This window comes from Marmota flaviventris, chromosome 1, assembly GCF_047511675.1.
Source record: "Marmota flaviventris isolate mMarFla1 chromosome 1, mMarFla1.hap1, whole genome shotgun sequence".
Lineage (NCBI taxonomy): Eukaryota > Metazoa > Chordata > Mammalia > Rodentia > Sciuridae > Marmota > Marmota flaviventris.
The window spans coordinates 69,474,351-69,490,174 of record NC_092498.1 but is presented as its reverse complement, the minus strand read 5'-3'; the positions used below and the strand labels follow the sequence as shown (position 1 = coordinate 69,490,174).

The window sequence follows — 15,824 nt, the reverse complement described above, 5'->3', positions numbered from 1 at the left end:
TATGTAATGGAGAATAAAAATCATTCCATAAAACGTTAACCTTCTGTCAAGTAACAGAAATTATTTGCTCTGACGAAATCTGAAAGCATCAGGGAGAACTAAGATGCTTCCGTTTTCACTTTTCAACTTAAGAATGTGTTGACATAATAAAGACAAATAGGCAGCAGGGCAGAGTGGCCTTGCTTCCAGCCTGCCTGGCAATGGTGTTGCCATAAGGCAGTGGCCTGGTCAGGGGAAATTGGCTTTCTTAAAATTCTAGGGTGACTATTTTTGAGACAAAAGTAATCTCATTTGGCCTCAGTTTCCTCATTTATAAAAGGCAGATGACAATACTTATGCCTCAGAGTTCTTCCAAGGATATTCCTGACACACCATTTAGCTCATATAAAATGTTCAATAACTTAGCTTCTAGGATTATTTTTACTCCAACTCCAGTATGATACAAGTATATTGAGAGTGCATTAAGGAATTGGTAAGGCATTCATTGTAGTCTGGTACTTACATCCTTAAGGGATGGAGAGGTTAGTATACTCTCCTCTGCCCAGAGAGCTAAGAGCATCTGCAGTCCCTGGACAGTGGCATGGCTCTGTCTTCTGTTCTTACCAATCCCAGCTTGGAACAGAGTTGTGCCTGGCCCCAGCTTACTATCTGGCTTTTTTCTCCCCAGACTGGACTCCATCCTGGTGTGACTATTTAATTTGGATATGTCAATATCCCTCTTCACCCTCAGTTCATGCCTCTTAAAAATTGGGAATCAATTTTATAAATCTTTAAAAACTTTTGGACACTATTAATTTAAACAAGTGAGTTATCAGGTACTAAAATGTAGAAAAGACAGAGATTATAGGGGTCATCAAAGAACATTTTCTCTGACTTTCTTTTGAAAAACCACTGATGCTTGGATGCCATCCTACCCTCAGGGACTTATTTGGCCTGGATGAAGTCCCGAAGTGGATATTTCTTAAAAACTTTCCTAAGGATGCTAATGCACAGGCAGGGTTGGGAGCATTTAGCAGGCCCAAGGTCATACTGTCAGTGGAGGGGCAGGTCTAGAACTCCCAGCTTCTGCCCTTCTTACTGCAACTGATCTTAAGTTCTGGTGTAGCAGAAGCTTTCTGAACAATCCTCTCTGTGAATTTTACCCTTTCTCATAAAAGTGAGGTATTAAATAAACACTCTATTCAAGCACTTCTGTTTGTTGACTTCCGTTTAATTAAGGTTTCATTCTACCGAGTTCTACCTTCACCTTGTGCTTTTTTTTCTTCTTCTTACAATTGTGTGTTCAGCAACTCCTTTATTCCCAGATGCCTTCTTTTCTCACCGCCTTCAAAGCCACCTCTAAAATGTAATTGCATTGCTGAGTTCCTCTCTGACATCGTCAACCTTGATCAAATACTAAGTTCTTCATTGTTTGTTCTTTTCAGCCTGTATTAGATTCTTCCCAGAAGCAGCCGGTGTGTTGATGTGATTGTAAAACACACTGTATTCCCATGAAGTATCAGAGTCGAATAAGATCAGTGCCGTCTTTCTTTCTTTTTCTTTTTTTTTTGTGCACATAGTTTTTTTTCCTGCTATTTAGGGGTAATTCAGACTTCTCTCCCTCTGTGAAATGTAATTGGAATTATGTTACCATTTTTCATTACCTTTTTCCCTTGAATCACTTAAAGTGTCTTAAGACATACTGATGTTCTTAAGTACAATAATGCTTGGTTAAATTAATTGTGAATTTCATTTGTATTAAGTTCCCCTTGTTGGTTTTAGTGGAATAGCAAAATGAAATTTCAGCTTAAGAGAATTAACCAACCAAAACCAATTTACATTGTTGTGTGTGTGTTTCCTTTTTAGGAATCTTTGTGATATTCTTCCTTGGCACTCTTTACCCTTGTTTGCTGAAGCTGCTCTCAGCTGTTGGCATCATCCTGGGAACAGAACGGCTTCGGAAAGCGGGGAAACTTCCGGGAGTCTCTAGGCCCAGTGGATCCTCTGAAGGTGAGAGGGGAATCGTTCTCTCTTTGATTTTAGAAGTCTGAATTAACTGTCTATTTTCCAAAGCCCACTTCCTTAAAGAGTGAATAGAGAAACAAGTTGCTGAAAATTCTCTATAAGTAAGCAATTGATAATTTTCCTTTTTGGGAAAAAATGTAGTAGTTATGAAGAAAATCAATCAATTTGAAGTGGAGCTTTGACTTAGAATTATATTTGAGAACACACACATATGCAATGCACAAATACATCCCTTTTAAAAATCTCAATAATATTGCTCTCTTCCAAGAAAATTCTTATGTACTTACAGACTATATCAGCATATCTCTGATATGCCCTAACTTCTAATATGGCTTTAAGGATCAACTTAAATCAAATTACTTTCTAAACTATGGGGAATTATTTGCATAAGTATGAAAAACAATTGCTATTATTCCCAAACATGTATAATCCTCCTAAATACTCTTCTATCCTCTAATTTATTTTCCCCCATAGATTATTTTCAGTTCAGTTTGGTAAACTTTGCTAGGCTTCTAGGAAGAAAAGGTGGCAAGTCCTTGCCTTCAATCGGTAGCTGTCAAATGTAAGAGACAGACCTATCAATAGAAGTGATCATCTGGAGAATAGTAGGAGGGCTAGAATTTGGGTAGAGGAAGTGACGAACATGGAGGGTAGGGGTGGGGATGAATGAGCTAGAATACCCTGATTTGGGGATTGTGTGATTTTTGGGTTCTGACTTAGATGGACGGAGAACATGATAATGTCATAGAGGGACTCCAGAGGGAAGCAGACTTATTCTTGGAGAAGGAAGGACTTTGGGGTATATATATGGGACATCTGGGTAGAAATGTCCATTAAGCAGTTGTATCAGGCAGAAGGAAGGGGAGGAATTAGGTCTAGAATATATTGACTTACTAGTTTGAAGGTGATAACTATAAATCCTTTTAAAAAGGTAAATTTGATTTTGTACTTAAGCCTTCAGTATTACTCATTCCTCCACTTGAGACACAACTCATCACATTATTAGTTTCTAATTTAACATTATTTGTTACCTGGGAACCTAAAGTCCCTAACTTCTGGGGAGGCTGGGGTGGGAAGATCACTCCCACCTCATGGTGAGTCCATGATTTCAAGATCAGACTGGGCAACATAGGGAGATCCTTTCTCAAAAATAAACAGACAAATGAACAAACAAAAAAAACCTCTAATATTAACCATTTCATTTCTACATGTAGTTTCTCGTCTTATTTTCTTGGCATAGTAAATTAGGGTATTTCCTAGGGATAAATATGGTGACTTTTTGATAAAAGGGGATTTAAAGCAGTATTTTAAAACCAATGTAAACCCTAAAATTTAGGAGAGTTAGAAGTCAGTGCCAAAGTATGAAACTATAATTTCATATTAGTTATAGAAATTAGTTAGGGAAAGTGCTTTTCTTTTCAAAGTATAGTTCTTTTTCTGTATTAATCATGGTTTCTTTTCAGTTCCTCAGTTCCGTTGCCCTACCCAGTATTTAAACATTGCTTATGGGAGACTGAGCAGGGTCTTTCTTGCATTCTTCATTGGGTGATGTCAGCCCCCCACCCCAGGGTGTTCCCAGTGGGCCACCCTGACACATGGTGAGCAGGTCTGTTGCAACAGAGGCTGTACTGTTTGAGAGCAAATCCACCCAAGTTACACTTTTTAAATTCATTACTCAGAGCTGTCTTGGAGGGAATGTCATGGGTAAAAATCTTAAATTCATACAACACAATAGCATGACTCTGAGTGAATTTTATTTGATTATTATGGTCCTAATTGGCATAATGACTTTTTTTCCTGAAGAGTTTCTGGAAAATTACAAAACCTTCCTGTTTTACACTTTTTAGTCCATTTTATTACCATCCTTCCAGAAATTTAAAGATGAACTAATCTATCACTTTCATTTTCATACATGAGAAAATTAATTGGAAGCAAAATTAAATCTAATACTGAGAGCTGGAACCAGAGCCCTGGTCTCTTGAAGCCTGCTTTGGCCTTTCCACTGCATCATTTTTTCCTCTCATCCCAAATATTTTTTGAACTGTGGAGTCATCTCTGTGTGTTAAAATAGGGAGTTGAATTAATTAAATCAGTTCACACTGGTGATAGTTGCTTTGGTTAGACACACTAGATTAAACAAACAGATTTTTCTTTAATACTTGAGGCTCCAATTAATGTTTTATTATTTTCAAACATTAAAAAAAGCATGGATTTTGGTTTTGGTACTCTTTATTTTTCTATAGTAGTCCTAACACTAAAATGAAGGATTAGAATCAAACCACCTAAGTTTAAATTCCAGTTTTTTTTTTAAAAAAAGCACTAATCAATGATTTTAAAACCACCACTTTTAAGCAGAAGATATTTCTGATTTAGTCGATTGTGCTGCACTCTGCTATGAATTTTATGTACAGAAAATGAATATGTGGAAATGCTGAGTTGGTGTAACTTAGAATGATGGCATATGCATGCAAGTTGTAGGTGGTCTTGAAGACAATGAATTGTTCTTGAAATTCACAGAATGGTCAGTTTCTGCTGTGAAACCAGTGGGCTGTAAGTCATCGGAGTGCGTGTCCAAAACATGATTCACTCATCCCGAAAGCTACCAGGAACAAAAGGAGCTTCCACTCATGTGCAGGGAACAAGGAATATTTCTCCTTGTTTCACTCTTTCTCTTTGCATTTTTCTTTCTTTGTTTTTCTCTCTGTGACTCCATGTCTGTTTTTCTGTCTCACTCATATTCTCTGTGGAATAAACACATACACATTTGATGTCTCCAAAACAGAAGACCCTTGACAATTTTTGTTTATTACACTGGCAGTGGAAGAGCCTGTCATGGATAAGGATGAGAGCTGTGGGGAGACACTGTCTGGAACATGCTAAAAGTTTGCCCTCTGCATTGCTTGGATGCATTGGGCAGGATGGTACAAGCAAGGGTGAACAAATTTGGAAACTATTACAGACTTTGAGCACAAGATGTGGTGGCTAAGGAATGGGGGATGGTGGTCAGCTTTCACCACTGTCACCTGCCTTGGTGGCAGTATCTTCTGAACTGTCTTACCAGGGGAGAAGAGCAGGATGGATTGGTAGGGGGTGGCTGCTTCCTACTCATATTCTATCTAGGTGAACGTGTACAAGAACCATTATACAAACAAAATAATGCATGGAATTTATGTTAGCTTTGGGGTTACCACTTGCAAGTATTTAGATTTGGAAAAATCATTTACACTGCCCTCCTACCCAGTGGATTCTTCCAAAGGAAGATTGTCTGGAGAGAATTTCTATTAGAAAGCAGAAGCCATGGGTGAGTTGCCAGGGTGACACTTTTGAGTGGGCAGTATTCCAACAGGCTCGAATCATATTTAGCAGTAAAATGTGTTACCCTATGCCCTTCTGTGGTGTGGGATTTTAAAAAGACAGAGGAGAGGAAATGCTGACACACAAACTTTTGGTACAAATTCAATCCCACCATAGAGGTCCTAGACTTCACATCAGCAGTTTGCAGGTCAGTTTGGTGGAGGACAATGACAACGGGTGTTTAATCAGATAACGTCCTGCTGTATTTGAATTTTTATTCTCCACTGCTTTTTGTTGTTTGAGTACTTTTGAAATTATTCTTGATTCAGGTTTATTATTAACTTTTGAACCCCAACTATTGCACTAATATCTTGCTGCTTGTGTTAAAATGAGAATGGTGACTAGTGGATTTATTTTTGCCTTAGTTGATGGAATAGCCAGGCAGCATAATATGAATTAATGACTCTTCACATTTTCCTAGAATATAAGCTGCATTCATTATACCCTGGGGATCTATTTCAAATGCATGTTCTAATAACCATTCTTGCTAGTTGTTGAATTTTTAGCTTTTAAAAGCTTTTACATGATGAATAAATAGATACAAATAAACAATAAATACTTTTTTTTTTAACTTAAAAAAATTGGTTGTTCTCATTAGCAAATGAAGAAAAAAACAATAGGATTCCCTCTTTGGAATCAATAATGTGTTGGTGCTATTTGTTTTAGACAAGAACCATCCTCAGGCAATTATACCTTTTAATATGTTTTATAAAATGAAGTCTATAAGGAAAGATTTAGGGTTAAAAAAATGGTTGAGGATGCAGAACCACTACAGGTTTTTTTTTCACCCAGTGTTTTTTCTTTCATTTAAAGGGTAGGTAGATTTGATTACTGATAGAACAATTCAGAAATGGCAATATTAAGTTTTCAGTATTTTAAATTATTCTGTCACCTCTACTGTTTCCCCTCTTTACCATCAGGATTTTCATGTTTTATCTAGAATCATATTAATATGTGTGTATCACATAGAGGATGAGAGACAGAAAAGAGACAAAGAGCTTGGTGTGGTGGCACATGCTGGTAATTCCAGCGGCTGTGAGGCTGAGGCAGGAGGATGGTGAATTCAAAGCTAGCCTGAGCAAAAGCAAGGTGCTAAGCAACTAATGAGACCCTGTCTCTAAATAAAATACAAAATAGGGCTGGGGATGTGGCTCAGTGGTAGAGAGCCCCTGAGTTCAATCCCCAGTACCCCCCACCCCACCAAAAAAAATAATAAGACAGAGACAGAAGAGGCCAGAAGAGAGAGGCTGAAGAGGGAGAAATTCCTCATGTCCTACACATAAGTCAAAACAGTATTTGTAGCACTTTTCTCCTCTCAATCTTAGGTTTGACATTAAGATTTGTTACTTACAAACCCATGAAAAGGTATATAGAACCACATTCTAAGCTGGTTAGGACTCATGACTGCAGAAGAGCTTTATGTACTACCCAGATTCCTCACCCTTCCTGGAGGTTTTGACAGTCTACTGCCCACAGCTGGATCCCTCCTTTTGGAGATCATCCTCAGCCTTTAGCTATAGAGAGCTGCCTCACTCCATCTGCCCTGGGCAGCATGCATTCAACAACTGGTGGATCTTGGGATGCAAGAGAGAACAATACAGTACCTGAAGGGTCTGCTGTGGCTTTTGTTGTGACTATCACAACACAACTTCTCCCACTTCCTGGTCCTACTTTGGGCACTCCCCCAACAGGTGTTGAGCCCAAGAGCCCTCACCAGTAAGTTCCTTCATGCAAATATTCATCTCAGCATCTGGTACCAGGAAAACCTGAGCTGCAGCAGTCACCATACCGGGACCACATAGTACAAGAGTGTATGCGCAGGTGATCATGTGTCTTTACAGCACTGTGATACGTACTGGCTCTGGAATCATAATCAAGATCTATGACAATGTAGCCCAGACCTTTCCTGTAAAAAAACAATGGGGTTAGTAATACTTACCTCCTACAGTTGATAGCAATGTATTCAAACCTGGCATATAGGAAATGTTTATTACATTATAACTATTATTATAATGGCCAGTAATTGCTTATAAACATTCCATAAATAGTGTGCTAGTTTTGACCAAGGTTACATCATAGAACACATTTTAATGTCTTTATTTTGATGTTTAATTTATTAAAGTATGGATGTTAATAAAAGACGCATCATCTGCAATTTTATATATCTCTTCTATACCATGAGTCCACTTTTATGAAGTACATGGAGAATTTAAGCTGCATTCCAAAGGGAATTTAAAGTTCTAAAGGGAACCCAAACAAAAGGAGATAAAAAAGGAAGTCCTATGAGTACAAGTTAAAAGATCAGATTGACTAAAGATAAGAAAACAGGCATAACTTGTCTCTGCCTGAAAGTAAGTGGAGAACTTTTGTGAGGAGCATATTGGACATTTCTTTTTGTCACGTTTCAGAGGACAGAGCAAGAGGAAATGGATATAATTTAAAGGAGGAGGATAATTGGTTTTGTATCAAGGGAACTCCTCTGTTCTTGACACAGGAAGGAACTTGTGGAATATACAATAATAAAAATCTTAAAAAAAAAAAAAAAGACAACTTTTAGTCTTGAGTGACTGAGATGTTTCCCAGGAAATCCAGGAAGAATTCTAGATTGTGTGATTCTGGGATTTCAGAAATGAGCCTTCCTAGGAATTCCAACACATGTATGTTTTGCAAATGGACTAAAATAACTATTATTACCCACATTTCATTTTCTCTATAACTAAATTTCTTATAGTATCTTTGTGCTAAATACACTGGTGTGTGCTTTTCTGAAAACCTAACAAATATATTTTTCATTGAATAGGTGTCTTTATGTATATTTGAAAATTTGATAGATATTATCATAATTTTCAATTTTACTGTTTGTCATATTTTTATATTCTACATATAAATAAATTAAATACTACCATCCTGAACCATTTATTTGTACCCAATATAAGCTCTTTTATTACTTTAATTTTGTGTTGACACTGTTGAAATAGTTATGAGTATTATTATGAAGGCTTTGGAACAACAGGAGGAAGTCTGGAACTTTGGAGAACAAATTATTTTTCAATTGATTAATTGCTGAGATAAGATTAAAGATTGGATATTGGGCTAGATTTTTTGACTAAATGCTTTTTTAAGACCTTAGTGTAAGAAGAAAGAGGAAGCCACTAAGAAGTTTCTAAATTACTAAGAAGTATATTGGATTTTGCATTTTCTCTTTGGCATGTCTTATCAAATAATAGTAGGCTGAGACAGCTTAGTATAGGTGAAAGAGCATGAGATTAGAACCCAGTGCCTCTATATGGTTCTGTTGCAGCCACAGCTGATCTGTTCTGCAACAGATGATCCGGTCTCATAAAACCACATTTGTACTGGTTTCCTTTGCATTTAATTCCTGCTGTTTATCACAGCACAGTGACCTTTTTCAAAGAAATCTTGCAGACCTGAAGGTTCACCCCTGCCATTTCAGCCTCAGAGCTCCAGCATATCTGGCAACCATGCTTTCCTCTTCTCTATAGATATATTTATGATTTAAGATTTCATTTGATTAAATGGGTTCACTAGCAGCAGAATAAAATAGTCTTACTGATTCTCAGGCTTCCAGTATTCTCCCCAATACATTTCATTCTTTCTATTACTGCCAAGTTAAAATTCTTCAAGTGGCTCTGTTCAGAAGGGATAAAGTTCTCAGCCACTACCCTAGTCTTCCAGGACTCCTTCTTGATTATTGAGTTTGTGTACTATATCGGTGGGGTAGGCTTTAGTGTTCTAACATATAAAATTATCTTGATCTGGGTATTAATCACAGTGCTTAGCACAATGCTTAGCATCACAAGGCCTAATTCATTTGAGGCTTCTTTTGGGGATTTTGCTCAATATTTTGCTTGCCGTTCTTATAAGATCCCTCAACCCTCGTCTTCCTTCAGCACATGCTTCTCCACTACAGAGCCTCCCTGTTTTATCCCATATTGCTCTGCCTCACCTCTGAAATTCTCCCACATGGCTGGGAATTTCCACTAGGCTTCCTTTCACTTTCCCAGTTGACAATGGTGTTGTGCAAGGCTGTGAGTACGCCGAGTGCTATGGTTGCTCCTGGGGGCATCAAGAGCACTACCATAGTCATGGTGATGTCTGCCCCCACTCAGGAAATATACTTGCTTGAATCATCCACAAATGAGTATTTTCAATGTAATATATTCATTGAGACAGGAAGATACATGTCTTTTGGAAATGAATTTTGACAACATGAATGGAAATAAATAATGTTTCCTTCATATCTCTTTTAAGTAGCAAAAAGTTGAAATGCAAAACACTTGCTTCAGACCAGATAAGAATGGTTTTAAGCCTAGTTCTGCTTCTCACCTTGGGTCTTCAGCACGTCATCCTGCCCGATCCTTTCAGTGATAGTAATGACACTGCTATTCTATGTTCTTTGCCGCTAACAAAGCACTTTGACATGTTGTTTGATTTCAGCCTTGGGATAGTCTACCTAGAGCTTGTTGGTATCTGTCAAACAATAAAACTGGTTTAAGGGATATGTCTCCAAATCCTAATATAGTAAACCTACAGCAGACACTTGTAGGTTTCTTCTAACATGTAGCACAGTGGTAGAGCACTTGTTGAACCTGGGTGAGGCCCTGTTCAATCCCTGGCAGAGAGAGAGAGGTGGGGGGGGGAGGGAGGGAGGGAGGGAGAGAGAGAGAGAGAGAGAGGGAGAGGAAGGAAGGAAAGAGGAAGGAAAGAAGGAAGAAAAGAAGGAAAGAAAGAAAAATCCACAATCTCTTGAGTCAGAATGTGTGTTTTAGCAAGCTCCTGGGCATTCACATATACTTTTAAAGTTGGAGAAGTACTCTAATCTAAGGACAGTTTAAGCCTCTGAGGTACAAACATGAAAGATGTTTTAAAATTTTCACTCCTTTCATTGCCTTCAAATCTCTTCTGTCAAATCTCTTTTTCCTTTGAAGTGTTCTCCAGCAGTTCTGATAGATTTTTAGTTACTTTCAGGTTTTTAAAAGTTTAAATATAGTCTAGTCCATTTTGAAGTTTCAGATTCATATGGATATAAAAGCTTTCCTTTCCTCCAGCCCAGCTTGGTTCCTTAAGCTTTTTTTTTTCTTTGCCTGTTCATCCACTTGTTCTTCTACTGAATGAACCGCTTCCAAGCCCCAACCTGTAGTAGTGGATCATGATGATGTTTACTTTTCAGAATTAGGAATTCAGTTGCCCCTCTCAGACTTCAATGAAATGCAGAAATAAAACCCAAGCACACACACCCTATATAAAACGGTGAAGCAGTGAATGAGGAATCTCCAGGTTATTGACCCAAGGGTGATTGCATGGTTGTCTTTGTCATAAATCAAATTTGATGAAGTATGAGACTATACTTCATTTAAAAGAGATATTTTTAAAGCTCTCATTCTAGATTTTTATTTAAATTTCTCAGTATTCTTTGGCTAGGAAAGCAAGAGTTAGCTATATTCCCTGGGAGCCAAATGACTGCCTTTCGATGTTTAAAATGAAACTGCATTCAAGACCATGGGGCTGTGTTCCTTAGCATTACCAGGGACTGTGTACTTCTGAGTCTCTGTCTATCTGATACTGGGCGTCTAACTCCTTATCCTCATCCCTGAAGTGGAAGTTTTACTTTAGTTCTTCTGCTACCTCCTCCCTGTCTTGTTTGTTTTCACTTTAATGTGATAAGAAAAGGCAGCTTTTGTCTTTATTTCTGGTTAGCCATCTTTATGTACATTCATTAACAGCTTCCCTTTCCAGTTACTATGTTGTAATTTGTTATTTTGGAGTGAAAACTAACTCCCAGTTTTTACTTTAATATATTTGGATTGTTAATCTTTATCTTATAGGTCCTGAGCCAGACAAGGTATTTTCCTAGGCTGCATCATTTTGAGAAGGCATAGCCTCTGTGTATGTGTGTGTGTGTGTGTGTGTGTGTGTGTGGTGACTTGTAGTTCTGTGAGTAGAAAGGGCAGGAACGGAGAAACATTTCAAGAGCATCTGCAAGGACATTATGCTGGGCACTCCTACTGCTTCACCTTGTCTTCACAACAGTGCTGTGAGGCAAGTATGATTATGTCCATCTTACAAGCTGTGAACTGAAGCTTGGGGACAGTTAACAATTCATTGTACTTCACAAGCTACTGAAATGAAGGAAGGGGAGCAAGTGAAGAGAGATGTCATAGAAAGTACATGTTCCACTGTGCTCTTCTGGTTGTTTTTTGGAATTAATAGTGCGTAAATTGGAGACAGTTACCTTTATTTACAGAACTGATATATTTTTTTATTTGGGTCTATAAAGTTGCTAAGGCAAATGTTGATAAAGCTTTAGCCTGTCATTCCTGTTTTGTCTAAACCTGAGGTTCAGCACTGGTATATGCTTGCCAGAACTGACCCAGTGTCTCTATGAATTGCCCTTTCGGTTTGTATTTTGTGACTGAATAACACTACCAAACTGTAACATAATCTGCTTCTAAAGAATGTGTTGTTCTTCCTTTCAGAAAAGCTTTACTTTCCAGAAATGCACTCCAATCCCGCCCCCACACTTGCCTAGCATATGTGAGGCACTGGGTTCAATCCTCAGCACCACATATAAATAAATAAAATAAAGGTATTATGTCCATCGACAACTAAAAATATTTTTTAATAAGAATAAAAACAAACAACCAACATAGGAACTACAACATTATTATTTTCCTTGATCATACCCCCTTCTCCACCTCCAATACATTCTAAATCAAAGCCAAATAGATGCAGCTGTGAAGGACCCTATGTGCTCAGCACCCACAATCAGCAGATTCTGTGCTCCCCTTCAGGTCACTGACACTTCCTAATGTCAGCAGGAACCTCACACTCTTGGAAGGCCTGTGTTTCTAAACTTGATAGTCAGACAACTGATATTATGAATCTATTTCCTTGATTGTTGCATAAAATTCTTGTCATGTCTCTCTGTAGTTAGCTTGGTGGCTATAGGTAGAGAAGCCCTGGGTACTTTGCTACTGCAGAAAGGGGTTGGGATTGCCCTGAAGCAAGACCAGCCAGAAATAAGTCTTTATCAGCCTCTTTAATTTTCTTTCTTTCTCTTTCTCTCTCTCTTCTTTTTCCACTGAAATTTAAAACACTATTTGATGTTGGATACAAAGCCAAGACCCTTTTCTGGAACCCAGTAACACTCATAGTTGTCTTTTATTTTTCAGACAAGATGTAATTAGACTTCCTCTGCAATTTACCAAGTGATGTAGGATATGTGATTTAAAAAAAAAAAGCTGAAGACAAGAGTATTTTTAAATAGTTTGATTTTCCTCCAAGTATTAAAGTAATACATGTTCATTGAAAACAATTTGGAAAATGAAGAAAAATGTGATGAGATTAAAAATAACATGGGCAAAATGATTATTAACTTTTTGATGTTAATTTCCCATTACACTAACACACTTTTTTGTATTTATCTTTTTTGCAAAAGTTTGATGACATCAGTTCCTGGAGTGTAAACACAAAGGAATTTTCTCTTTTTCAATTTTTTTTCTTTTAAAGTAGAATATTATATATGCACAAAAGAGAATAACACTATAGTCAAGAGACAGATTGTTACAGAGACAGATCGTGTAGATTCTGGTCTTGATCCTGCTATTTGCTGGCCTGGAAATTTGGGCAATTTACTTAATCTTTCTGTGCCTCAGTTTCCCAAATACAAAATGGGATAAAATAGTATCATTCATAGGTTTATTGTTAGAATTAAATAGTAATGTGTAAGCTCATTTTAAAAAATGAAAATAACTATATGTAAAATAAAAAGAATAAAAACAAGGGCTGGGGTTGTAGCTCAGTGATAGAGCACTTGCCTAGCATGTGTGAAGCAATGGGTACAATTCTCAGCACCACATATAAGTAAATAAAATAAAGGTATTATGTCCCTCAACAAAATATTTTTGTATTTTTGAAAAAGAATAAAAACAAACACAACCAATATAGGAACTACAACATTATTCTTTTTGCTTGTGTTTTATTCCTTGATCATACCCCCTTCCCCTCCTCCAATTCCTCCTATATCATCATTTAACTTTAAATATTTTTGAACTTCATATGATTAATGTCATGGTAACTTAACATTATGTTTGTGAGAATTATTCAAGGTGATTTTTTAATGCTGATAACATTCCATCTTATGAATAAATCACAATTCTTTATCCCTTTGGGTTGTTTTCAGATTGGGGTGATTACAAGGAATTCTGCTGTTGACATTCATATACCTGTCTCTTGGTGTACATGTCACAGTTTGTGACGGTGGTCTTTTCCTTTTTTAAAGGACTCTGATTGCTGAGTAATAGTGTGTGTATGGATTCAACTTTACTAGATAATGGTGAATTGTTTTTCAAAATGGTTGTATTGGTGTTCATAGACCCAAGCCAGAAATGTATGAGATGAAGTCTGTAAGCAGTTTAACTGCTACTCCTGTAGAGAGATGTGTTTTTTCTTTTTTATTGCTTTGAGATATTCTCTGGTCCTTACAGGTCTGAAGTTTTATTTTAATATGTCTACGTGTGTATTTCTTTTTATACATCTTTCTTGGCATATTCTGTGTTTTCCTGTATCAATGAATTCATGTCTTTCATCAATTCTAGAAAAACTTTGGCCATTAATTATTTGTGTGTGTGTGTGTGTGTGTGTGTGTGTGTGTGTGTGTGTAATACTGATTGTTATTTTTTCTGCTTCCTAAATCTGAGAATTTGTGTATTTCATCCATTATGAGAAGCTCTTAGGCATTATTTCTTCTCATGTTGTTTCTCCCTCATCCTCATGATCATATCTTTCTGAGATTCCTATTATAGGTGTTAGTCCTTTATTTTTATCCTTAATCCTTGAGGTGACCTTTTATTTGTATTTTTAAAATATGTTTTACTTTTGGGGGGTCTCTCTCCCTTGCAGTCTGGTTCCCCCACTTCAGGTTCTAGTTCCCTGATTTGTTATAATAAAACCTGTGTTTTATTAGCTAGTTGACATGTCCAATAATTTTTTTCATCTGAATCATAGTTTTGTTTTCAGGAAGTTCTGCTTGGTTCTTTATAAATCTGCTTCCATTTTCATAGTCACATGTTCTTGCCATATGTATTCGGTTTCCTTGGTAATCTGTTTAAATAACCATATATATATATTTTAATCCCAGTGATACCAATGTATAAATTCTGGGCAAGTCTGGGCAGCTGTTCTGCTCACTCTCACATGATGTTTTGCTTTCTTATATAATTTAAAATTGCAGAATGTTCAGTGAATTTTTGGAATAATGTTGTTGGGACTTTATCTGTAGGAAGGTTTGGTTGGAAGGTACATCTCTCTGTAGAGGGCTTAGGTTTGTTTCTAAGGTACTGCTTTAAATTAATTTGTTAGCTTTGAATATTTGGAGGGAGGTGGACAGAGAGAGAAGGGGTCATGCAGAGAGTACAAATTGACCTGAAACCCAAAGGGGGGACATGATTTCTGATTACAGATTGTCAAGAGACTATCTTTTATTCAATATCACTTCAAGAGGGACAGTTTCTTTGCTGTTGCTTTGTAGGGTAAGCTTTCTTTCTATTTAACCCATAGACTTTGGAGATCCAGGGTTCATGCCATTGCCCCTATGTCTGTCAAGTGCCTCCTGATGTCTCACTTGATATACCCCCTAAGACCTTTTCTTCTGAGGCCTCTTCCCCACCCCATAGTTCCCAGAGGCTTTTAAAACCAAAACTAGATTATTAGCACTGAAACACACGAACACACGCATGCATGCGCACACACATGACCATAACTATTTTTAAAAATATTTTTAGATGTTAATGAACCTTTATTTTATTCATTTATTTATATGCAGAGCTGAGAATTGAATCGAGTGCCTCATACATGCTAGGCAAGTGCTCTACCACTGAGCCACAACCCCAGCCGCCCCCCACCAAACATAACTATTGATTTCATTTCTGGCTCAACATTTTTTGATTATTGTTTTCCATTTACTATTATTCTCAGACAGTTCCCTTTTAATAACTTATAGCTCTATTTTTATAAACATTTTCATACTTCACCTAGAATGTTTAGGTGTCTAGTTGGGTTTCAGAATATGTAGTCTATTGCTGCAAAGGGAAATTCTGAGCACTCAAAAACTATAAATATGCAATTTTAAACAACACTGGAAACAGTATTGGTCTGATATTGGTAAATAATTAGAGATGAGGGAATGCTTGCCTTGGGGTAGATTGAAAGCATTAGTGTTCTCACCCATCCAAGAGCCTGTTCAAATTACTGAGTCACTAGGGACAGGGGTAAGGCCATGATGACTTTGTGAGACTCCCAGATTGCTTTACTTTCTAAAATCTTGTCTCCATTTTCTTAATTTGGTCTTTCCTGTTCTTAACTGGAATCATCCACCCTCATTTAATAATTTCCCAATGGAAATTCAGTGTTCTTGTTGAGAATATTTATAGTGAAGTTATTTTTTT

The 15,824-nt window shown here is 37.1% G+C and overlaps 1 protein-coding gene across 4 annotated transcripts in view; it reads left to right on the top strand.

Annotated features, from left to right (window-relative positions):
• Positions 1-15,824, top strand: part of Nrcam (neuronal cell adhesion molecule) — a 277,444-nt gene that overhangs the window by 63,811 nt on the left and 197,809 nt on the right. For all 4 annotated transcript variants that reach the window (XM_071613514.1, XM_071613519.1, XM_071613512.1 and 1 more), the window contains exon 2: positions 1,846-1,989. The gene's annotated coding sequence lies outside the window, so the exon portion shown is untranslated. The remainder of the gene's footprint in view (positions 1-1,845; positions 1,990-15,824) is intronic.